Consider the following 25,320-nt stretch of genomic DNA (forward strand, 5'->3'; position numbering starts at 1 on the left):
TCTGCCTGCCAGCCTGGCTCCGGTGGATATTCTGAGCTGTGAGTGTGTAGGTGTTAATTAAGGACCTTGCATGTTTAACAGCACACCATTGGCAATGTTCCAATACCATTTAATAACACTATTTACTATATAATCACTGACAGTTATAAAGACTGGAATTTACCTTTATAATATAACTTTTAGTTAGGGCCCCTGGATTTTCCCTGACCATGTGACTTGACCATGAAAAACTCAGGGTGCTCGGGAGTATTTGTAGTTTATCATAAGGATCAAGAGTTTTTCCTGGTCAACTCACGTCTCAGGGCAATATTTATCAGGTCGTTTCAAATAATTGCTCATCAAGGGATGTTACTAAGGTAGTGAGGAAAGGAGGCTGTTCAAAACAATTGGGACGCAACCTTCCCTTTGATTGTAATATTCAAGCTCTAACACTAGATGGCGGACGTTACCAGCTCTGAATTGTGGACACGGGGTGAAACACAAGCCACCCCAAACATTTTTTAAGACTATGGCCTTGGTTAATCAGTTTTGAATCTGATATCTAAAGTCATTGAAGAATGAGTTCAAATTTGGTTGTTTGTTGGGTTGTTGCCCTTTTCTTTTGCATAAATCTGATGTAATAACTGTAATAACATTAGAATGTCTGGTGTTTACATTGAAGGGTGAGGAAAACAAACATTTACTTGGGAGTGTCCTCCTGAATAAAGCTGAAATGACACTTACAACGATACCATGATACAACTGTCACCACAACCACCACATAAGAACAAATTGAAACAAAAAATAAAATGGTAAGAAAAGTATTAGAATTTACTGACCACATGAAGGAGTTAACAAAGCTGGAGCTGAGGGTTTAAATCCCATGCTCGGTGGCACAATTCAGCTAATTGGCACAAGAAATGGAAGATGTCAGGAATCTCTCACCCAAAGATCTTGTGTGGAATAACAAACAAGTGAAAACCAGCTAAAGTGACTGGATTGGAAAGCATTCTGCATAAAAGGAAACACACAAGGAAAGTTGAGGATGTTTTTGTGTTGTACAGCAATGAAGTTAGAGGTGGGTATTTGTATGTGTCTGTCTGTCTGTCCTCTATCTGTCTGTCTGTCTGTCTGTCTGTCTGTCTGTCTGTCTGTCTGTCTGTCTGTCTGCCTGAATCTCTCTGTTCAAGACCCTTAGGCTACTATAGCAAAATATGCATAAAAGCTTAGGTCATCTATCTATTACCAGTAGCCTAGATATGCAATTCTGCTTCAATTCCCCTCTGCAATTATTACATGTATTTTGTGTTCAATGACAGATGTTTACATGAAAATGAACAATGAGTTCAGAGCTAGAGGGTCTACATTCGTTATATGTGTAGCACGTACACACACACGCTTCCAATGCACCGTGTATTCATTCGGGTGTGCGCGTACTTCCATGCGTGCCACCCGTGTGAAAAATAGGTTTTTAGCACACTTGTTCTGACGTCACTTGCATCGATCTTTTTGCATTTTCCTTCTCGTTGCAACGTCGTTGTTGTCACCTGCAAAATATTCAATACTCCCAAGGAATACAATGCAATATTTGGATCATGTTTTCCCCACTAGATATCTAAATACGCACAACATTTTTTATTTTTCCATTCGGTTTTGCGGTTTGCTTCGATAGTGATTTGGTGCGCGAGTGACTGGCTGCAGTGGAGCCGTTCATTCAACACAAGCGCGACACTTGGCGATGAAGCTGAAACCACCAGCTACAGAAGCGTAATCTCTTACATTGCCAAAATTACGGGCGGAATTAAATACAACTCTCTGTCTCCGGCCTCTCAAAGGAGAGACAGGAGGTTCATCATGTCTGCTAAAGAGAGACTAAAAGGGAAGGTGACCAAAGACAGCGTCACCTTGCTGCCTTGTTTCTATTTCGTAGAGGTAGGTGAGTTTTACCATTCCGCGACAGCTCCAATGCGCATTGAACCGCTGGCGCTGGAGTAGCTTAGAGAAACAATGTGTTTTGAATGAATATGCGGTGACTGACAGGGGAAATGTAACGAAATACAGCTGTATCATATTTTATGCACAACACCACATTGCCTACAGGTAGCCGCGCATAATGTGTGGCAGTCACGGCGGCACTGTGTATTGGTATGGCAGTCACGTTGAAGGCTAGGATGAATGATGAGGCTGCCCTGAAACTACTTATTCAAGGTTAACGAGCTGGCGGTGGGGACTATCTTCATGTCTTTTTGTCATGTGTCATATAACAGATTCATACAGTAGCCAATCAACTGAAGTGTTGAACATGACAAACAATAATAATCATTTCACTCTCATCTGAATAGTCACATCACTCTTGTTTCATATCTGTTTCATTGCTCATATAACTCAACACCCACATCATTTAGAGAGTGTTCATAAAAACTAGTTGGACTATGCAAAAATGACTCAAAGAATTAAGCATGTTTAGCCTTGTTTGTTTTCTCCCAAGCAGGGATCATGAATATTAATATGCCATGCCAGTTCATGCAGGCCTACTGTTTTAAACAGCCTGTTACACCCATGTCAAATATTCATGTAGCCAAGGGCATTTTGCATTTTGTGTGATTCGAGGCCTAATCGACAGACAGGTAGTAATGGTACCTGCTGAATCTGGGAGTTCTCCATGATGGTGAAGACTGCTGTGTAGTTACAAAGCATTACTGTGGGTTTAATGACGCTCCACCAAATATGTTGGCCATGTTTTCCATTCATTATAGATCGATTGATGATTAACTATAGATGATTACCTGAAAAAAAAACATCAGGTTGGTCTTTGAAATAATGGATTTTAGAATCAGAATCCACATAGACATCATACAGAATATACAATATCGGAACACTAACCATAAAACATACAACTCTAGAGTGTATTATAGGCTGATTACAGTGGGAATATACCATTTACAGATGGGAAATATCTATATAAGCAGAGGGAGGGATGTTGCCTTGGCGAATACAGTATACAGTGTTGGGCCATTGCAATAGAGTGCAGATTGGTATTCGAGGTCATTGATGACAAGGTGCAGTAATCGGCCCAATGCAAAGTCACTTAATCCCTATGAGCCTGATGGCTGGTTGATGAGGGCCACAGCAGGGGGGAAACTGTTCAGGTGGCAGGCGGTTTTGGTCATGAGTCTTTGAGAGATGGGGTGTCCGGGGTGGGCGAGGTCGGCGATGATCTGACCTACACGCTTACTTGTCCTGGAGGCGTGCAGGTCCCTGATGGAAGGCAGGTGACAACCGGTGACCTCCGCAGACCAGACGATGCACTGCAGTTTGCCCTTGCAGCGGGTAGACGCAGATCCAAACCAGACGGTGATAGAAGAGGTGAGGATGGACTCCTTTGGTCACGTTTTCCCCCTATACGAGGCTATATGGCCTGGTTCTTGAATGGACACATTGGAGAGGGCTAGATCCCCATATTAAGTTGAACAAGCTTCCTCATGGGGCTTCTAAACTACAGGCAGGAGGGTTGTATTGCAAACATGTCGTTGAGATGCAGAGGTTCCCTTCACTTTGTCCGTCAAGCCGATGGAAGTCAACACTGACTTCTTTGGTTTCAGTCACTATTGGAAATATATGCCCTGTGGATATGAGTTGAGGATGAACAACATAAATGTCCTGCTAACTTGTGAGTTGGATGTGGCTCTGACTGTTTAACTGGCCACAACTCCATATTAAGAAGGTCTTTGTAATGTTTGGTATGCTCAGTGTATGTCTGGATTGGAGAATATGTGGGCCGTCCAGGCCTTTAACGGTCCAACTCATAACAGAGCTGGCTTTAGTTCAATAGTAGCCTCTGCCGAGTCCCCAACAACTGGACGGTCCGGTTTTCAAGGGAAATGGAAAGAGAGCCTGTGATGAGACTTCCACTTTTGGACGCTAACAAAGTGACCCTCCATCTTAACTCCTCCACATTTACTGGATTCATTGAACAGTGCACAAGAGAACCTCCCCCAACAGTTATTTTTCTTCTTCTGTTCAAGACCAGTATTTAGGGCAGGGGTATTACAATCTGACCCTACGAGGTCCAGAGCCTGCTGCTTTTCTGTTCTTCCTGATCATTTATTGCACCTGCCTGGTGTCCCAGGTCTAAATCGGTCCCTGATTAGAGGGGGACAATGGAGAGAAAAAAAGGCAGTGGAACTGGCTTCGAGGTCCAGAGTTGAGTTTGAGGGATGTAAGGGGATCTAGTTTCACGCGTGTCTTTTATGGCTGCTACGTTAGGTTAGTTCAATAGTTCATTCCATTCTATACCATTCCATACCATTCTATACCATTCTATACCATTCTATACCATTCCATACCATTCTATACCATTCTATACCATTCTATACCATTCTATACCATTCCATACCATTCTATACCATTCTATACCATTCTATACCATTCTATACCATTCCATACCATTCTATACCATTCTATACCATTCTATACCATTCTTGGAAGCAGTGACTGTAGTGGATGGCAATGCTAGTTTTGACCAAATGTGGGTTGCCTTCTCCATCCCCATAAATGCACATGTCTGATATCAGTAAAAAAAAAGTCAGTGGAAAGGTGAGTAAAAAATAATATTAGAGTAATGAAAATGGACAACCACACGGTGGTACAGAGTATCTCGTTTTAGCACCATGGAGAGTTCTCTGCTCCAGCCTCTATTTCTTCCTCGGTTCATTTCTCTTTAGCCGATGTCGACTGTGTTTACTATGCTTGAGTAAGCATAAAGACGCTCAACGGGATATGAAGAACGGCTAACTCTTGTCTATGTGTGACATCAACAAGAAGGATTGCCCTGGGTAAGAGAGAGAGAGAAGAGCGAGAGAGAGTGAGTGATCATTGTAATATAAAAGTGTCATACCATGGGACTTAAATCACTGCCCTGGTGGCCCAGCCTGCTCTACCATGGGATTGAATAGAAGGGAATATACAATGAAAAACAAAACGTTATATCTCTACCACAACAACAAAAAAATCATTATGAAAAGTGGAAACATGTAAAGTGTAATCCACAAACTCAATTGATGTATATATAATATGTTGGTAAAAGGTATCAAATCAAATCAAATCGAATTGTATTTGTCACATACAGATTAGCAGATGTTAATGCGAGTGTAGCGAAATGCTTGGTATGGTGACTATTCATTCAGAGCTACGGTAAGGAAAGAAAAATGTGGCTTATAAACCATTGGTCGCTCAACCGGGGAAACTGTGTTATTCTAACATAAATATTCAATGTGACACTGCATTTTTTAAATATGCCCTTAGGCGGGGAACAACCCACTGCCCCTCCTTCAGTCGATTTACATCGATGCTCCTTTACGATCGCTTAAGGACAGGCAAGATAATCGTGCAGATCATCATTTAGTTAAGTTCTTTATGGAGCTCAATTAGTCAATTAACTGGTGGCATCATAGCGAGCAGAGAGCCTACACAGAACCTGGATTGCAGTAATCGAACAGATGCAGGAACAAGCTCTTAGTAAGCTCTTATTCAACGAGCATGAGGTTGCAAAGTGCTATCAGTATGGTGGGCAACCAGGCAGCACAGCTCCTCAGGTGTTTGTTTGGGATTAGCTTTATACCCATTATTTTTTGGCAAATGTAAGATGCTTCGGGAATGAATGCATGTGGATGGATTGGATTGTGATGAACAATACGGTAGAAATTGTGGCACTGTGGCATATAGGCCTACTCTATATATCATCATCATTCATGTTATGGAAGGGGCTCAGTTGCTTCCATGGTCCTGTGACTACGCGGCTTGCCTTGCGTCCATCTACCCTACCTATTTATTACTAGCGTTAAGCTACATATTATTCTGCAGCTTTACCCCAATATTTAGTGCATTGCAACGTAATTGAACTAATATTAAGTCGCCATTGTTGTGTTTGAAGAGATGTGCCGCTTCATTCACCTTGCTTCTGTGTTTGTTTGGTTATACTGTCATATCAATAACGTCTCACACACGAGCAGATGGTTTAAGAAACGTTTCACATTTCTTAATTTACATGGTCCACATTTAGCTATCATTAAAAGTAAGAAATTACTCACTTTAGATATATATGTATATACATTTTTAATTGTATTTTTTTTACCCCTTTTTCGCCCCAGTTTGTAGTTACAATCTTGTCCCATCGCTGCATCTCCCGTACGGACTCGGGAGAGACAAAGGTCGAGATCCATGCGTCCTCCGAAACACAACCCTGACAAGCCACACTGCTCGCTTATTGACACACTGCTCGCTTATTGACACACTGATCGCTTAACCCGGAACCCAGCCGCACCAATGGGTCGGAGGAAACACTGTAGAGCTGGTGAACCGAAGTCAGCGTGCATGCGCCCGGCCCACCACAAGGAGTCGCTAGAGCGTAAGGGGACAAGAACACCCCGGGCAGGACAAACCCTCCCCTAACCCGGACGATGCTGGGCCAATTGTGCACTGCCTCAAAGGTCTCCCGGTCGCAACACAGCCCGGGATCGAACCCAGATCTCTAGAGACCCCTCTAGGACTGAAATTCAGTGCCTTATATCGCTGCGCCACTCGGGAGGCCACATATATATACATATATTTTTTTACAAGCAGCAATTTTGTGAAATCATACAACAATTAATGTGTACTAGAGTGATAGAAAAATAACAGGAGCTAAAGCAAGTATTCACTGAATACCACATTAGAATGTTGACAGGAAGAAATGTTCTAAGGAATGTTCCCTATTGTAGATCACTTTGATAGTGGTTGTCTGAACAGGAGAGTGGGAGGCTGGGTTTCATGAATCATATTGTGAACCCATCCAAGAGACTGCTGCATTCCCAGTCACCTCAACTCATCCTCAGACATCAAGTGGGATTTGGGGACCTTTCAATCATCATGGCCTGTTTACCAATGGAATTATCAATTGAAACTCGAAACGTGAGCTTGCAGCAGCCTTTTAGAGATGTTAATTGTTACATTGTTTCCCCCATGTCCGATGTGTGCTTCCGATCCTAGGGGGAGGCAATGTGCCGCATTGGGTGCCCATTCACATTGCCTCGTGGGGTGGTGCCACATTTTGGAGCAGGGGTCTAGTTTCTCTCTGTTGAGTACGTAAATGTACGGCCTCTGTATTGTTTCGGGCTTAGGGATTGTATGGACGTATGGTTCTATGCTATTATTAGGAGTGTAAATACTGTAATGTATTTTCAGATAGATAATGTCACCTCTGTAGAAGTGAGTTGGTATGACCCATTCCAGGTAGGAGAGTTACCAACTATGGTGCATGTTTTGACAGTTTGTTTCAGACCTTCAAGGGCTGGAGGAAAATGTATCTGCGTTGTCCCTCTGCGATAGTAATGATGCTTGTTCTGTGTGCAGCTTTAAGGAAAAACAGCTGTCGGACACTCTGAAGTGTTTACCAGACAGTTATTCTGTCTTTTCTGATTTTCTAGGATCCGCTTTGTTAAATATCGAGTTGACTGCCTACCACTATAATCTTGCTGTAAATAGAACAGCTGACTCCTAGAATCCTTCATTTTTGAAGAAGTGTAAATGACTTGAATTAGAGCTCATTCAATGCTTGAAGCTGGAGAAACTCACATGAGCGATAGGGGAGTGGAGTTTCTCCTTACGATGTAACCTTTGCATGACTCTGTGACCTTGAACCTGGTTCCCTGGTGGTCGCTTAGACTGTAACTTGGGCACAGTCTTCGAGTTGGTCAAGAAAACCCCAACCTCATAGCTCTGTGTCCGTTTCTTGTTACTTACAACCTCATGCTAATCACATTAGCCTACATTTGCTCAACTTTCCCGCGGGGGGGACACCGATCCTGTATTCGTACGAGACCCTCCTACTACAGTAACACCCCCACCAACAGAGAATGGTTGCTCTCACTGGTGTTACATCTGTAAATGCCATCACAGCCTCTGAAGATGCCTTTGGTCAGCTGCAAAAAGATAAACATTTCCCTTCAAATGTATTTTCCCTTGAAATGCTACGCTTCCATATATATATTTGTTTGGTTAATCAATAGTCCTCACGCATCCTCAGCAGACTGCGTGCTATGCCATTCCGTTGCTGTTGTAATAATGTGTCATCCCCACTGCAAGGGGTACATGGAAACCGCCTGTGTGATTTCTGGAGAAGCACATTTCTCACAGAGCTCTTGGGTTGTTCTGAAGTGGAGTGCACTACGAAGGGAGAATTAATGGGAAATCTACCCTATGTAATCGCTGTGCTTTCATAAACCGCTCGTTTTGTGTTCTCCATGTTCACAGTTCGTGTTGTTGTGTTGGTTCTGTATGCACTATGCGGTGTGGTACACAGTGTTGTTGTGCTTGGGTAACAGATGGTTATCAACAAAGTGCTAGGCGGTAAATCTCTTAAGACTGTGGAATTCTGTCGGGATCCCAATCACTCTTTAGCACAATGGTGTTTCATATCAAAACAGTTATCATCATTGTATTCTCTATGTTTCTTAGTTTGCTAAATGAAGTCGCTAAACGGAAACAGGGGCCCCTTTGTGGCCCTGTCTGGAAGAGCATTGCTGTTTAAAAAGGCTAACATCTCAGTGCTCAGGAAGGATGTCATTTTGAAGAATAGTGGGTTGTATTTTGGATGGCTTGTCCGACAGGGCTCTTATAGTAGTTTGCTTTCTGTCTGCTGCCTGCCATATGTTATCATGACAGCTTCTAACCTCCCCCCCTCTCTGTCTCTCATTTCTCTCTCTCCTCTCTTTCTGAAACGTCTGCCTATTGTGCTCCTCTGCTTAATCTCCCTCTATCTCTTTCTGTCTTCCTCTATCCTCCTCTCAACCTAATCTCTCTCTCTCTGTCTTCCCTACCATTCCCCCTCTCCCCCCTCCCTCCCCACTCTCTCCCTCCAGCTCCCGATCATGGCTTCCTCTGTGGTCAGCCTGTATTTCCTGGAGCTGACCGACGTGTTCAAACCGGTGCGGTTGGGCTACAGCTGCAATGACCGCAGTCTGAGCATGCCCTACATCAGGCCCGCTGAGGAAGTCATCCCTTTCCTCATGCTCTTCAGCCTGGCCTTCGCTGGACCTACAGCTACGGTCAGTATAACCACAAACCTCATTCCCTCACTCCCTATTGGTTGCCTGAAGGGTGTAGCATCATAGCCTGTTTCCAGATCTGTTTTTGGCGTCTTACCAACTCCTAGTCACGCCAAACAATGACCATGGAAGTTGGAAAGACAGTACGATCAGATGTGGGACCAAGCTAGTGGCATCAGTGTGCTCTTCAATTTACTTTCATTCCGGTGTTAGCTGAACTCACAGTCAGTGTACAACCAAATGTATTCTTAGGGGATCACTTCTTAGGGTTTAAGGCCTGTGCTGGAAAACTCACTCCGTCCTGGTTTACTCACTGTGTGTGTGCTTAGTCCCCCTCTAAGGGTTCCATATTCAGATTGTCAGCTAAATTCACTCTTCATGTTTCATTTCTAAGGGCTTACTCACGGCCAGCATGCCCTTAATCTCAGTGTGTTCCCTCCTAAGGGTTCCTCCACATTTCAGTAGTCACATATGGTTTATTCATGCTGAATGAGAGTTCAGGGAGAATCCAACGGGCTTAACTTACACTGTCTGAGGTTCACTTCAAAAAGGTATGCCTTTTCATATCTTAGCATGCTCATTTACCTAGACTTACTATATCAGAAGGGTTTTCTCCCAATGGTATGTCACAATGTGTTTACTCATGCAGATGAATTCACTCCTAGGCTGTAGGATCACTTCTAAGGGTTCACTCACCCAGAAGTGTACACTCCCTAGGTTTTTTCCCCCTTTACAGTGGATTTACCTTTAGGGTCTAGTGAAGAATAGGTTTTCATTGTTTTCAAATGTAATATCTCACTCTTCCAAAAGTGTTCTGTCTTTGGGCTCGTAAGGGTTTCAAGTGCCATCACTTTGCTAAAGCTCTTGGTTTTGAAATAGTTTCTTCCATAAAGATAACATCTATGGTGTTCTATCTGTCGTCTCTTCTCTATATTAGACACTTCTCATGTGAGGAAACAACAGACCTGAAGGTGTCCGCGATACAGTTTCCCATAGACCTTTTATGGAAAGTGTTGGCCTACACGTTCCAAAACATCTTCAGATTTCTCTGGTTAATAATTGCGTGTTATATTCATACAATCCTTAGCATCACTCTGCTGCTGCTGCTCTCTCTGTGGTCCTCAGCAAAAAATTCCCCTGACAGCGTCTCGCTCGGCGACACATTCTCTTTCTCTCTTTCGGCTGTTATCACCTAGGCAACCTGCGGGGTGTTGTGCTTCTTGCGGTGTCATGCTTTGTCTCTCAGACCCATACAGTTTGGCTGGCGCTGTCAGCTTCTATTTGGACTGTTGCCCACCTAGGGCCTGATGGCTGAACATCAACACACACAGACAGACAGACAGACAGACAGACAGACAGACAGACAGACATCTCTCTGGTCCTGTGGTGATTTTTTGTTGTTGTTAAAGCCCTATAGTATCCTACTGCATGCTCTATTTAACAGGTGGCCCCTGGGGTGCTTAGAATGGCAGTTGGTTACAATAAAGCATAGCCATGATAAGGCCAAATATTGTTATAGCTGAAATTCACCTGCTAAAACCATTTACGTACAGTGTTTCCCCATTTACAGCTTTCCACTGAAGGGTTTTCTTTTGTTTTTTTTAATATGTGCATGACTTGGTCTCGAGGTGGAAGCACACAGAGGAATCTAAACTTGGTTTCTCTATTTAGGTTTCTTCTACTTGAGCTACATGACTACATTTATCGGACTATGTTACTAGCTTTGCAGTCCAAAATGAATATGGTTCAGATACTAAGCTGTGACTTGTACTGTTGTTATGTTTTTTAAAGAAGTAGGTCACTATACATCTTTAGTATTATACACAAAAACTACAAGACGGCCATATAAGCATACAAAAAATATTTTCAGTATAATGGCTAATGAGTCCGTCTCTAGCAACATGGGCTATGATGGTTAATGCAACTCCCCATCTCCCTCCTTGAGTCATTAACTTCATATTATCCCCCTTGATTGAGATAAATCATACATAGATTCTATAACATCAATATTCTGGAGCAGGAGATTATTGATGGACTATAAATCCTGCCTATTTACTTTGTTCCCACTCGCTGATCCTCTCATCATTAAAGTAAATGCAGGCAATTATGTATTTAATGTTATGTTCCTCCTACTGTGCCGAACGCACACTATACATTATACAGTATAGGCTATACTGTAGTAATTGCTCCTAGAATGGACATGTGTTCATTATTATTATTGTTTGTTTTGAATAATGTTTGTAGGGGCTTTAATATTGCAAATAGATTGTGGCTTCAATCATTGTACAGTAATTGTCTGCATTCTTTCCAATCCCCCATATATATATATATATTTTTTTTTTTTAAACAAATATAAATATTATTTTAAATATGTACAGTGCATTCAGAAAGTGCTCAGATCTCTACACTTTTTTTCAACATTTTATTTTTGGAAAACGATTACTGTGATTCATCCTATACTGTTCCGAACATCATTACCTCTTAGCAACAGATGTGGGATACATACACACACTCTCCCCACCCTTCCCCCACAAACAACCACAAGCTCAGATGTTCAACAGTTGTTCCATCCCCGAGCCCAACTCAAGAGAAGACTTGACGTGCGAATGCATATACAGTTGCAGCTGTTTGAGAAGGCATGCAAAATTGAGCAAGAATGGGGAGGTTTTCAAGTCCTAGCTGAAGGAGCTCAGATACACCCCTTTCCCCTGAAACACATGCACGCTGGTCCCCTGTTGTGACCATTTTCCCAAGCATCTCTGAGCATCTCACATTATGTATGTGTTCATACATCATTTAAGTTATCCCCTGGAGTTTTCTCCATGTCGATGTTTTCCTCTTTCTCATACAGTCTGTCATTGTATGGTGTTTCCCACCTGTTCTCATGGAGTAGATATATTTCCCCCCGCTGCTTTGATGGTTCGACCCAGATGTACAGTGTTTCCCCAACAGGGTAATTTGTTTCTCACCCCGCAGGTGAGATAGTACGTGCCAGCTGTCGTGGGGAGTTTCCCACGCGGGTCCTGTGGTTTGTCCCAGCTGTGTTCCTGTGTTGTAACCAATCTCTACCTTAGCATGGCACTGGGAGCCGTGGGAGGTGTCAGACTGTAGTAGCTGCCTCTTAGGCAGCCAGTTGGTGTAGCTGCCTCAGAGGCATGTAGTTATTTTAGCTGCCTCAGGTGGTGGAGCAGCTCTGCATTCACTTTAGCCATCTCTCCTTCACTAACAGATGCTGCTATCCACTGAGATTATGAATACATTATCTGTCAGTGTTGGCGTCATTACCTAATAGATTTCTAGTCAATTCAGGAGCAATCCTATGAATCAATTATTTGGTCCAATTATTCAACATACAGAAACTGAACTAGGATGGACCCCAAACCTGGTCTGTGTTAATTAAACCCTCCATCTGTCTGTCCTTTCTGTCAAATCTCTTCTTAGATAATGATAGGAGAAGGTATCCTGTATTGCTGTCTGTCTAGGAGAAAGACTGGGGTCAAAACAGAGGCCAATATCAATGCAGCCGGCTGCAATTTCAACTCGTACATACGGCGTGCTGTTCGGTTTGTTGGTAAGTTTAGGTATTTTCTCAATCGTGACGTCTTGAAAACATAATGGAGTCTTTAACTTCACAACACGCACAACACTGACACAGCTGTGTAGTGAACACCCACGTTTTCTGCATAGTGTTTTGTCTTGTCTTTTGGTGATTAGCTGAGTAATACCTCCCTTGCTTTCCCACTTTCTAACTTTCTAACTCTACCAGGGGTCCACGTATTTGGACTGTGCCTCACGGCTCTCATCACTGATGTCATCCAGCTGTCGACGGGCTACCACGCCCCATACTTCCTGACAGTGTGTAAACCCAATTACACCACGCTCAACTTGACCTGTGACGACAGCTCCTTCATCACAGAGGACTTCTGTTCTGGAGGAGCAGACCCAGCCATCATCAACGCTGGCAGGTCAGAGTGCTGATCTATAGGATCATGTTTGCCATTTAGATCATAAATTAAGATTAGGACTGGTGGAGGGGAACATTATCCTAGATTTGAAGGGGAAAAGTAGGAGAAACTTCACCCTGGAGTTTGTAAACACAGGCACTGAAATTGTGCTCTGCAAGTGGCACGCAACGTCGTCTATAGTGGGCCGCCACAGATGGTCAATAAGCATATCTCTCCAATGTAGTATATGCAGAAGTTTCACACATTATTACAGCGAACACCTTTCCCCGCCAGTAAACCAACAACATGCCTACTGTACATCTATCTGTTGTTCATATACTCTACATTGGAAAGCTATGTTACGAAATGCTCATTTGCAATGTTAAGAATAGCGCTAGCTTGCTAAACAACACCCACACTAGCCTCTACCTCAGGAGTGACTCACCGCCAGTCTCAGAGACATTAGTTTGTTAAAGGCACTTAAAGGAAATAATCACCCATTTTAAATGTTATATCGGCCTGCTTGAACGGCAATACATGTAGCTCAGATACACATGAAAACATGAAATGACCCTGGGAATTGATAGAACATCGCTCAGAGAAGCACAAATACAATATAACATAAAAAATGGGTGAATCTTCTTTATTTTAATGTCTCCACTCTCCACCAAGTTGCTGGCTTAACTTAATAAATACTGTGTCTGACTCACTGTACAATGTAGCTGTCCTAGCTACGGTCTGCCGGTACAGAAATAAGAAGAGAGCAAGGAGAACCGGAGATGCTGTTCCTAAAGCCCACTCGGTTCATCCCGGTGCACTTACGAAACAGGGAATGTGTGGCAGATCTGCCTGAACCCACACACAGACCATGCAACTGAGTATTTCACAGCTATCATTTTCAACTCTTACCAAGGCTGTCAGTTTCTGTCTACTCAATATGCGGAATCTGTACTGTGTGTATTCTGTTCTGTCCAGCCTCTCAGGAAGGGAAGTAGGCCTGTGCACATCTGCATGGAGATAGGCCCCTTTGTAATCCATGTTAGAAGGTCCCTCAGTTGTCAGATTAAACATTGTTGATTTTATTAGGATTAGCATATATTTTATATATATTTGCTGTTTTCGTATTGTATAAATGATGTAGGCTATGGAATACTTTAATAGGCAAGTGAGTCTGGAGGAGGACCATAGATGAATGACTGCTACAGCACAGTAGGTATGTGCTGCTCCTGAAGTCTGATCGGCCATCATTTTTAATAAAGTGAATTAACAGCTGTTTGTTGACTTTATTCCTCGGTGGCAAGCTAGTGCAGGCTAGGGATGTGACAATAACTCGCAATGCTTATGCTCAAACTGCTCAAAATATGGTCAGGGATTTGTGGGGCAAATATAACCAACTCATTGCTGTGGCAAATCGATCACGGGTTGCACCCTTCACGGTGGATCTCCCTTCAGTCCGTCTCACCGTCTCTCAAGCGGAAGATAAAAAATGACCGTCTCCCTCTCCTGTCGTTCCAGGAAGTCCTTTCCCTCGCAGCATGCCACTCTGGCCGCCTTCGCTGCTGTCTACGTCTCTGTAAGTAATCCAGCTACATGCACACATACACACACACACACAGACGTACACACACACACATCCTTCTCCTCAGCCTACTGCCACACAGCAGTCTAGTCTAACTGGTCCTCATCCACTGGATGATGACCATGTGTCTTACTCTACAAATGTTTTCCATGTTACTCTATTTCGGTTTGGACAGTCTCTGTTAAGGTCCACAAAAACATACATATTCCTTGGAATGGTTGAATTGGAACGCAGTCGTAATGCAAATCAAGTTTCGACAAGGCACCTCTGCTAACAATTAAACAGCTATTTTATAGTGTATTGATTCCAGGCCTCTCTACAAACAAGAACAATTTGTCGAATCCATAATGCAACTGGGAATATGGTAAATAGATAACTGTAGATAACTGTATAGACGATAGCTGAATTATTAGCTGTACGGCATCCATAGTAGGAACTCGCCTGTTGTCAGACAAAACTCCCTGGCTGTGGCCGAAAATCTGTCTTGCCTACTACTTACTAAAACTGCATACTACATACTCATACTACATACTATTTAGAACATACTGTTTGGTAAAACTGAATGCAGTATGCAACAAATAACAGCATACTATATAATACATCTATACTGTGAAGGCATCATCGAATGTGCAATCGCGCTTGTTACTGGTCATTCGTTCATTTTTGTAGAGCAAGTCCCATATTCTGATTATCAGCTGTTGTCAATCGCACGTGGATCTGAAAAGACGATCCTCTTCCTCTATAGTGTGCAGACAATTCTACTAGATAATGAACCGAAATGAGTATGACATCCTGGCATTTAAAGAATGCATATACTTTAAAAGTGTATATTTTCGCATACCCAAAATGCCTACTATTTAGAATGTAAGTATGGTGAGTTTTCCGACAAAACTTCCACAGTTGCCAGTTGGCGACTTCCTAATATGGATGCCTGAGTAATGGCACACTGAGTCTCCTCTCTCCTCCAGATGTACTTCAACGCTACGCTGACGGACTCCTCCAAGCTGCTGAAGCCCCTGCTGGTCTTCACCTTCATTATGGGTGGCATCATCTGTGGCCTGACCCGCATCATCCAGTTCAAGAACCACGCCATCGACGTCTACTGTGGCTTCCTCATCGGAGGCGGGATCGCCGTCTACCTGGTGAGATGCTCTAGTAGATCTCTAGTTGATCACTGATCTTCTAGGTCTTGGTCCGGGGAGACTAACTGGTGACACTCGACGACTGTAGATCTGGGTCTGCGTATGGAAGAGAACCCTATCCCCTAATAAAGTGCACTACTTTTTCTGGTCAAAAGAAGTGCACTATATAGGGAATAATGTGCCATTTCGGACACTCCAGGCTCTTTAGTCTTGGTCCTGGAGACCGACAAGAGGTGCAGGTTTTTGTTCCAGTCCATGTTGTAACACACCTCATTCACCTTGTAAATGAAATAACATGCCAAATTGATTTAGTTGAATTAGGTGTGTAAGTATCATGATGGAACAAAAGCCTGCATTACCCGGTGGGTCGACCTGGACCAGGATTGAAGAACACTGATCTGAAGATTCATCTCATTGAACCCATTATTTATAATCCTAGAGCACACCTCTGATATAGCTAGCATCTCATCCCCTTCTGGCATTTTAGAAAAAATAAGGTGCTATCTAGAACCTAAAACAGGTCTTCGACTGTTCCCATAGGAGAAACCTTTGAAGAACTATTTTAGTTTCCAGGTAGAACCCTTTTTGTCTTCCATGTAGAGCTCTTTCCACTGAGGGTTCTACATTGAACCCAAAAGAGTTCTAACTTGAAATAAAAAGAGTTCTACCTAGAACCGAAAGGTTCTCCTATGGGGACAGCCAAAGAACCCTTTTGGAACCATTTTTTTTCTAAGAGTGGAGCCTCTAGGAAAAGGTGCAACTGTCTGTCTGTAGATTGATGGATGTAATGAATAGTGGCATGTTTTGCTAGCTTGTTTGTTGAGTCTGTGGTGCTTTTGTAAATGGGGTTCCAGAAATCCAATTACCGGCATGCTGAACAGAGCAGGATGCACTAGTTTTGAGCAATATGATTCATGCTGTTGTATGAGGGTGTCAATGTTTCAACATTATTCAAATACTGTTGGCTATAATTAGGCTACATGGTAATGGTTATGTCACCAAAATGAAATATGCATTGAATTAGCTTAATGTGCAGCATCAGAAATACATAACATGATTACGATTGGTAAAGATACTGTACAATACTGTGCATTTGCTCAAATCCTTTTCAGCAATATGCGGCAAAATATTGGATTTTCATGGTACTGGATCATGGACATGTATAAATAACAGACATGCACATCCCACAAACATTCATGTCACACCACCTACACCCACCCACACAATATCCTCACATTGAGGAATATTAGATCAGAAGTGCTTGAGGCTATGATGTGGCTATGATCGTGCCACTGACAATTTACCACAACAGTAATACAGTTGGCTGCTGCATTATCTATGACTCAGTGACTAAGACATGTCACATGACCAGTGGCACACCAAATCCACTGACACAATCGTGCAGACCTCATGTTGAACGAATGGCTCTTTGCCCTTTGCTTGTTTTTTTTCAAATGTCTTTTTGTCTTAGATGTGTTCACTGAATGATGCTTGATTGTGTACTAATGTCTGTCTACAGACGCCTAAGACTATTTTAGACAGTTATAGGTAGATACAGATATATTAGGTATAGATAGGTAGGTAGATGTAGCTCAGGATGGTAGTTCAACCTATAAAGAATGCTGTCATGGTCTGTCCTCCCTTCAGGGTCTGTATGCAGTGGGTAACTTCCAGCCTACTCGGGACACGTCCAGACAGCAGCCCCAGCCTCCCCCGCTCCGCGAGCCCCCCAGGAGCAACACCATGCCCAACGTCAGCCAGAGCGCAGGGCGCCACCTGCAGCCCAACAGCCTCAACAGCATGAACAGCCTGAACAGCATCAGCACCACCGATAGCCTCACCGCCGCCCGTCCCGCGACCCTCCTGACCCGGGTCCCATCCTGCCGCGAGTCCAGCTCCCTGAACAACCTGAAGAGGGCCAGTGCTGATGTGGAGTGCATCACCTCGTCAAGCACGCTGTGTAAACAGGACAGCCTGGTGACCTTTAACAGTAGCACGTTACCCAGGTCGCACGGCGGCTCGCTCCCCGAAGAGCACCGGGTCCCACGCCGCCACGCGAGCATCCACGCCTCCATGGACTCCACGCGCTCCAAGCAGCTGCTGTCGCAGTGGAAGAGCAAGAACGAGAACCGCAAGTTCTCACTGCAGGTGATGGACAGTGGGGTGGTGGTGGGACGCCACCATTCAACATCCTCCTCCTCGCCCCAGAGGACCATGGAGCTGAGGTGCAGCTCTGAGCCGTCCGCCATGGGCCTGGAGGCGGAGCTCCGTGCTCAGGGCCACATCCCCGCCCAGTACATGAAGCTAGCAGCTAGCATCGTGCCGCTGTCCAACCACCTCCCCCACAATGGGGGCAGCAGCGGCCTGGCCGCGGGGGCCCGCGTCTCCATCCAGTCCCGGCCAGGCTCCTCCCAGCTGGTCCACATCCCCGAGGAGACCCAGGAGCACAACAGCAGCACCTCCACCAGGGAGGATGAGGATGACGAGGACAGAGAGGATAGCTATGTCGGCGGTGGGATCCCTGGCGGCGGAGGCTCGGCGCGCTCCAAGTGGCTGAAAGTGGCCAAAGAGGGCGCCCTGTGCAGGACTAACAGCCTAACTAACCAGCCGCGCATCATGCAGGTCATCACCGTGTCCAAGCAGCAGGGTCTGCTCCAGCACGGCAGCCCCAAGAGCTCTGAGGACGGTAGCGTGGTCAGCTGCACAGGCTCCATCCATTACAAGGCCCTGACGGACCAGGAGCCCGGCCAGGGCATCGTAAGGGTGGAGGCCCACCCGGAAAACAAGCCTGTGATCAAGCCTCCGGACGGCAGTGGCTCCTGGAGGTGGAAGCCGCAGGAGCAACGGGGTAGCATCCGCCAGTCCTTTGAGCTCAACGACCTCAACCGCGACTCGGAGAGCTGCGACTCGCTCAAGGACGTCTACGGCTCCATCGACGGGAGGATGAGTCAGACGGGTACGGACACTGGCAGCGAGCGTGGCGGTGGGGGAGGGGGTCACCCCTACGTGCACCACCCACACTACCACCACCACCACCCCCACCAGGGCATCACCACCATCCGTGTGACCCCTGTGGAGGACTAAGTGGAGGGGGCAGCGAGGCCGCCTCCGAGACCCTTTCCATCGCCTCCAGTCGGGAGTCCACCCTGCGGAGGAAGGGCAAAATCATCCTGCTCCCGGATAGAGGTCCAAGTCCGGACAACTCCAGGAACTATTTCAAAGGGGCCTCCCCCACACCGCCCCCCACCCTGGGTCTGGCATATAGGGAGTGAACAGCTGCACAGTCAGCACTTATTCTTACCATTCCCCTTTACTGCCCATGTGGTGGTCCTATCTGCCCCCCCCCCCATGAGTGGCCTTCTACACTGGATCTAGTCTGGACCCCACAACAAGACCAATGAGAACATTCAGCTCATAAACGGCTGTATATTATCAAACCCGTCATGGATTCAGTGGAGTTAGCTGGGCTGGATAAATTGTCCAATGGTCATATAGTTCATTAGAGCTATCTTAGTGTGTCTGGTCCAGGAAGGCCACTGTACAGTACATAGGGGTTTCTCCATTACTCAATAATCTGATCATTCTTCATTTTTCGCAGTTGTTTTACTGTTAGACCTGGTTTGATAGGACCGGGGCTACCTTTATTGGTGTGTGTTCTTTGAGAAAATGAAACTATAGCACGCACAATAATCCTTTAAGAATGCAGGAGACGCTGGATAATCGCCACAAGGTCATTTTGCGCACACTTTTCAACCCTCCTTTCATTACATTAACTTTGATCCATTTGAGAAGCACAACTTCTTAACTCTTTTTATATAGTGGCTATAGTGGTTTGAACTAGGAATTTGATACTATTTTGTTATCACCTGGCAAGAGCCTTCGATGGCAATAAACCGTGCAAGTTGTTTATTAAGGGTGCGTTCGTAAATTCTCTCCGGAGTGCCAGAGGGTTGTCAGATTGTCTGTTTGTACATTCAGAGCGTTTCACTCTCGGAGCGTTCAGGACGCACACTGGACGCTCTGGCCGAGGAGTAGAGTTGGCAGTCAATCACCCAACCTAACTGGCTAAAGTTAGCTAGCTTGCTAGCTACTTCCAGACATAAATGAGAGAACAGCTCAGTCTGACCATTTAACTTTTTTTTTTTTAGGCCGTTTTTTTTAGGCTGTTTATGTTATCCAGAGCGTTGTAACTGTGCTGCTGGCAACAATTTACTAATGCTTTTTTTTGCCTATGTTTACTGATACTGGCCATATTCAACAGCTGTTGAGCGTTCGTACATTCATCAGTTATTCTGCTCTCTGGCACACTCAGACGAGAGTGCTCTGAAATCTGAGTAGATAGACAGAGTGAATTTTATGAACACACCCAAAGTTGATAGACATGATGTTTTGTAGGCTTTTTCCATTGACGATCTGTTCTCTTTCTCAGCATATTAATATCCCTGTGTAATGTGACTGTCATAGTGTGTTGCACTGCATAGCAACTGCATAGTAAATGCATAGCAACTCTAGAGGTGCTTTTCATAATACAACTTTCATACATATAGTAAGTACTCTGACAATTGTGAAAATAAATGTTTCTATTTTTTTGCTATGTACTGTACATATTTATAGTACTCTGATTGTGCTGCCAACAATATTCACATGTCCTCATTTGCTTTTTGCTAATTATTGATAGTCTATTTTACCAGAGATGTGTTTATTCAAGTTGTTGTTTTTGGAACTTTAGCAGGATATGCATTGATTTGGCAGATGATTTATAAAAGAGCGATGTTTTGAGAAATCACCAAATGTTATCACCGGGGTTAGAAATCCCAGTAACTCTCCCAAAATCCCCAGGTTTTTCAGAAGTCGTGAGTGAATTTCCTCCAGACGCTGGGATTCTTACAACCGGGATTTCTGGAAACCAGTATGTCATGCTTCTTTTTTTTTTTTAGCTCACAGTGGTATACGGTGGCAAATACTGTATATTAATAGACAAACAGGGGCAGTGGGTTAACTATGTAAGATAATTGATTAGTAGGGGCAGTGGGTTAACTATGTAAGATAATTGATCAGTAGGGGCAGTGGGTTAACTATGTAAGATAATTGATTAGTAGGGGCAGTGGGTTAACTATGTAAGATAATTGATTAGTAGGGGCAGTGGGTTAACTATGTAAGATAATTGATTATAGTAGGGGCAGTGGGTTAACTATGTAAGATAATTGATTAGTAGGGGCAGTGGGTTAACTATGTAAGATAATTGATTAGTAGGGGCAGTGGGTTAACTATGTAAGATAATTGATTAGCAGGGGCAGTGGGTTAACTATGTAAGATAATTGATTAGTAGGGGCAGTGGGTTAACTATGTAAGATAATTGATTATAGTAGGGGCAGTGGGTTAACTATGTAAGATAATTGATTAGTAGGGGCAGTGGGTTAACTATGTAAGATAATTGATTAGTAGGGGCAGTGGGTTAACTATGTAAGATAATTGCTTACTAGGAGCCTTAATAAAAAAAAAACATTTCTTAAAGATGGGAAATTCAAGAAGGTCTTTGTGTCCTTTGTTGCCTTTTAAAATAAGTATACTAATAAGTATTCGTGGGTTTTGATAAACATTTTGATAAAGTACCCTTTTTCCTATCAGCTCACATAGCCAACTAAAATCTATAACTGCTGTACATGTTGTGAATGCTACTCACTTTGCGCTCAACTCATTTTCAAGTAAATGTATCTATTGATGAGTGCCATAAAAAGGAACCCACTCTCGGGAGAGGCTTCTCTTCCCAACCCATTGCTATACGCACACGAATTGGTCTAATTATCCGGTTGATTTTCCAGATTGGACAATGCGACAGCCAAGCCTGTGCTGTGGACTTTGGTTGTACTGTTAGATTAAATGAAATCATACATTAGTCTCCCTTGGGCTATAATGTACAGTGTACGAGTCATGACTCAAGCCCTGTTTATACCTGGTTCTAACATGCGTCCTTTCTTGATCTTGTTCACATTCTGACTGTGCATTGTGATTGGATTGTGATCATATCTTTCAGCCCACATCCGGAGGTAGTGAGGTACACATAGGTAGTCAGGCACACAAGTATAGACAGATGTGGACAGTTCAACCATTTTAAATCATCGTTATCTCGCCCTTTAAAATCATTGACAGATGGCAGCATTGACTTATGTCAATATGTGTCTTAAAATAAATCAATATTATTTTGAAAGAATAGCAGTCAAATAATTTACATACAGGGAGGAACCAGGAAATCTGGTACCAATGCAGACACAGTGGACGGATTAGGCTTTTCACATCGGATATTTTTCAGAGGTCAAAAGACCAATTTGTGAAACAAAGATCAGAACTGGGCTACCTGTGTAAATGCAGCCTTTGAGACATTTTAATACCACATTAGATACATTTCTGAAAATGTGGGCAAGATCAGCTCAAAGAACGCATGTTAGCACCAGGTATAAAGAAGTCTTGAGAGACGAGGTTGTATAATGCCAATACCATCCCTCTCCTTCCCACAAGAGGAATAGTAAACAAGTGAGTCATAATTGGTCGAAAGCAAGTTTATTATAGTAAACTAAAACTGAAACTAAAACTAATCATGAAAAAAACATTTAGTAAAACAAAATTATTAACAAACCTGTTTCAAAAACTGATGAATTGTGATGAAAAATGAATTATGTCCAGTTTTATATTTTTTATTTTTTTACAAACAAATTGGTTGCGGTTTTCAAGCTTTTGAATCTGGTGGGTAAATGCGTCCAGGAGATGGCGACGTTTCAAATAGGCCTAGTTTGTGAATCGCTACAGAGAGGAAGTGGCGAAGCGAGAGGCTTGACTCTACCCCAAAATCTGCCCATGCGGAGAAAAAAAACAGGCAGAAGCAGAGGAAGTGGGGATTTCTTTGTATGCAGCTGTCAAATTTGGTCAAAACACATTTGAATTGCTAATTTGCTGTGTGAGGCGTATTTGATCGAATAGCCGTAATGTTTATATTGTTAAATGGACTCACGTGGAATTCCGACAACTTGGAGAAAAACAATTTTGCATTGATGAAAAAAGTGCCCAGTAGTCATACTTGAGTAAAAGTAAAGATACCTTAATAGAAAATGACTCACATAAAAGTGAAATGGTGGTGGATCTTTGATGTAATAGGGCTATTTTGCTTTCACTGGTCCTGCGACTCTTGTTAAGGTCAACGGCATCATGGCATCATTTAGCCAATAGCCTGGTTGTCTCTGCCTGGATGCTGAAACTTGGCCACAAGTGGATCTTCCAGCAAGACAATTACCCCAAGCACACATCAAAATCCAGAAAGTAGCAGTCCATAAGCACAGACAAAATATCAAGGATCTGGAAGGATTCTGTATGGAGGAGTGGTCTGAGGTCCCTCCCGATGTGTTCTTCAACTCATAAAATATTTTAGAAAAAGGATCATAATGTCATAATCTTCGAACACTATCACTAGCTATCACTAGTTATCACTAGCTATCACTAGCTAAAAATAGCTCAAAATAGCCTAGGTAATTTGATTCTTCTTACATGTACAGTACTACTAAATGTAAAAAGCACTGGTGTAAACATACTCTAGAGAAAGTTTCCTATCACCATATGTTTTGCTATTCCAGATCTTTCGCTATTCCTTTTTTTTACATTGAGATTGATTTAATAATTTCTAATAATTTTATTTAATAATTTAAAACTAACCTATGACCTTAAAAGTCACCTTATGTATAACTGCCTCCCAGTTGCAAGAAGACGACATCCCAAAAAACACCCCCAAAAAACTATGCAACACAAATGGCTCCAAGCCTCCCATGCATGCTGTCTGTCCCTAACACTAAAACTGAAACTAAGGGCTCTATTAAATCCATAGCGCTGAAGATCCACTATACAGCGTGAGTGACAATTTAAGGCAACGTTCCCCGCGGGCGCGGCGACTGCATTCACTGTAAACGTTGCATATGTCGGCTCAATCGGAAATTACCTTTACATTTTAATGCGGATCTTCGGCGACACTCTGGCGATACGGATTGAATCCAGCACTAAATAATATCAAAACAAAAAATAAATATTTTTATACAACTCAAAACTAAATCAAAACTAACGAATCAGGTCAGAAAACGAACTGAAACTAAGCCGAATTTCAAATAAAAATGTCAAAACGGATAGAAATAAAAGTGAATATTAAAAACACAACTATTACAACCTTGATCTAAAGTACAGAAGTGAAAAAATAACATTACTTTCACTAACACTGGTTAGTGGCACTGTAACTATCACACCTGATCTATATGTGTGTGACATGCTGCCACTGAACAAGACAATTGTTCAAGGACAAATAATCAATGATTTATATCCAGTTTGTTGTGTACTAAGGTAGAACCATTCAGCAATCTATAAATGTATGTAGGGCATGTATAGTACGTATATTATAGTAGGTTGATTGATACCTTTACAAAACTGTGCCAAGAGCTTACTGCACATATACAGCAGGGGTCTCAAAGCCATTTCGCCGGGGACCACGTTCTCTTTCAACGAGGTTAAATCAAGGTCCGACCGCATGAAATACGTTTGTGGCCCGTGGGCCGCCAGTTTGAGACCCCTGACATGAGTGTTATGCGTATAGAACACTATCTACTCATGAAGTAACATGAGATATCTACCACAGTATCATTTTGTTTTTTGTTTTACAGTGGTCACGATATGTCAGTCGCATTTGGATTGCCAAGATAAGGAATGTAAATTCAGTTTGTTTGTGTCTGTACACAATAATATGAACGTAAGATGTATTAAATGAAGATATTGTTAAAAATGTCCATCGATGATCACATTTTTTTTTGTGTGTGTGTGTTTTTCTTTTCAGTGACACTGAATTGATATTATATAAATATTCTACATATTTTTTATGTCTCAAAGGGTATATTGGAGGTGACAGCTTAAGGGGAAAATGTTTCATATTTGCCTGTATACTTTCATGATGGCTTTAAACTGTGGTCATATCTGCATGGTCATTTTGATATGTACTGTATCTAAAGGCTTATTGTTTTGTATATGACACCTTTTGAAAGTTCTGGCTGGTACCTTGATTTATACCTACTCAATTGATCAATCAATCAACCAATTGATTAACTCGGAATCATTTCTATCACTGTAAATACAATATTTGTAACTTTGCCATGCAGACAATGTTGTTAGGAAAGCATATCGACGGAAATAAAATCATGTTTGGCAGAAGAAGATGTTTTGATGTTTAATAGACTGAGGATGCATTTGTACAGAGTTGAGAGCATAGAAATGGAATTTATAATAATCTAGTCATTCTATTTCTATGGTCGAACTGTCAGTTGGCTTTATTATACATCTGCAAACGTTGGCCTGTGCACATTCAGAACAGATGTGGTGATTGGCAGATAGCTTTGTGGCTAGCGAAACAGAAGCCTCAGTCAGAAGTCGTTCTTATTTAGAGGGTCGAATTCCAATCATTGTGTATAATGATACCACCAGACATACTCTGTATTCCACATTCTAAATACACTCTGTATTTCACTATTCTATGGAGTTGACTATGTCTTAATATTGAAATAAATGTTTGATTA

The 25,320-nt window shown here is 42.9% G+C and overlaps 1 pseudogene; it reads left to right on the plus strand.

Annotated features, from left to right (window-relative positions):
- Positions 1–1,479: 1,479 nt before the first annotated feature.
- LOC118402234 (phospholipid phosphatase-related protein type 4-like) lies at positions 1,480–25,320 on the plus strand (annotated as a pseudogene).

This window comes from Oncorhynchus keta, chromosome 23, assembly GCF_023373465.1.
Source record: "Oncorhynchus keta strain PuntledgeMale-10-30-2019 chromosome 23, Oket_V2, whole genome shotgun sequence".
Lineage (NCBI taxonomy): Eukaryota > Metazoa > Chordata > Actinopteri > Salmoniformes > Salmonidae > Oncorhynchus > Oncorhynchus keta.